Source organism: Montipora foliosa, chromosome 9 (genome assembly GCF_036669935.1).
Source record: "Montipora foliosa isolate CH-2021 chromosome 9, ASM3666993v2, whole genome shotgun sequence".
Taxonomy (NCBI): Eukaryota; Metazoa; Cnidaria; class Anthozoa; order Scleractinia; family Acroporidae; genus Montipora; species Montipora foliosa.
Window position 1 is genome coordinate 9,069,219 of NC_090877.1, and position 1,655 is coordinate 9,070,873.

Sequence of the window (1,655 nt, forward strand, 5' to 3'; positions counted from 1 at the left end):
ACGGCAACGAGAACATCACAAATTTGCATATTTGGTGGACAAAAACAATAGCTTTGCACGCCCTGCGTGTCTTTTTCACTTGTGTCCATTTCTTTGCCGTCGTGTGCAAAACAACAACGTGAAATAGCTAAATTTGATAGAGCTGCGTCATAAAGGGATCCAATGAAATTAGAGGTTGTAAAGAGCTGCGTCCTATCTCAAATTTGAGGTTTTATGCATGAAGGACTTCAGCGTGCTCTTGAGGATAAATTTTCATTTTCTTCTCTAAATTGACGCCGTTCGGATCAGTGTCACTTTTGAGGAACTATCACACCCTTGTCATATTAAAAAGGTTGAAGTGATCACAGCAACGTGAATTTATATTTTGAGATGACGTACTCGTTGCTGTTGCCGTCGTCGTTGCTTAAGCTCCTTATTCTGAGATGACGTTTTCATCGACGTCGCCGCCGGTCGTAGATATTTAAGTCCCTATTTTTTGCGATGGAGGTAGGGTGCTGATATGGGAAGAGTTTTCATTTCAAAAAGAAGCTCGAGAGGCCTATCTACACTTTAGTGTTGCTCTAATTTACCTTCCAAAATGTTGCCTACCTTCAGTAGAAGTTAGAGGACGTTGACTTGTGCTTGGTTGTAGCTGGAATATTGAGGAGCTCATGACTACCTTTTGCAAAGGTTTGGAAGTTGAATTGATTACAGAAGTTGAAGACGTCAAGGATTGAGATAAATTCTTCAAATTAACTACGGTTTGTGAGATCTTGGGTGAAGGGAAAGCAGATGCCGCAACTGTCGCACTTATAGCACTACCAAAAATTGAAAATTGAACAGGCACTGAAGTGGTGAAGGGAAAGCAGGTGCCGAAGTTATCACCGTAGTTAGAGCTTCAGTATCAATAAGAATCGTAAAGGGGGGAAACCGGACTGAGCCGAGTGCAGAAGTTGATAGAGTCACAGCTGAGGATAAACTTCTCAAATTGACTAGGGTCTGTGAGGTCTTGGATGAAGTAAACGCAGACGCCGTAGCTGTTGCAATTTGAACCGTATCGATGAAATTTAAAGTCGGAAATTGAACAGGCACTGAAGTGGTGACAAGCTGGTTTGAGCTGATTGCAGAAGCCGAAGGCGTCGCAGCTCGGGATAAGATGTTCGACTGTGAGGTCTCGGTTGAAGTGAACACAGATGCCGTGGCTGCTGCATTTTGAGTAGCTGTATTGGTGAAATTGAAAGTCGGAAATTGTACAGACATTGAAGTCGTGAGAAGCTGGTTTGAGTTGATTGAAGAAGCCGATGGCGTCGCATTTCGGGATAAAGTGTTTGACTGTGAGGTCTCGGTCGAACTGAACGCAGATGCCGTGGCTGTTGCATTTTCACTAGCTGTTTCGGTGACATTGAAAGTCGGTAAGTGAACAGACGTAAGAAACTGGTTTGAGTTGACTGCACGGGTTGAAAGCGGCGGAGGTTGAATTAAGAGAATTAAGCTTTGGGTAACTGGAATGAGACTAGCCGAAGATGAGTGAGAATTTGTTTGGTACAACGTTACAGATTGCAATGTGTCTATTAGGAGTGAAAGTGTAGTAATGAAGAGTATTGCTGAAGATACTGGTCTCCTTTTCGTGTGCTTCATCGACGATTGATTAAAGTCAGTAATCAATCACACATCCA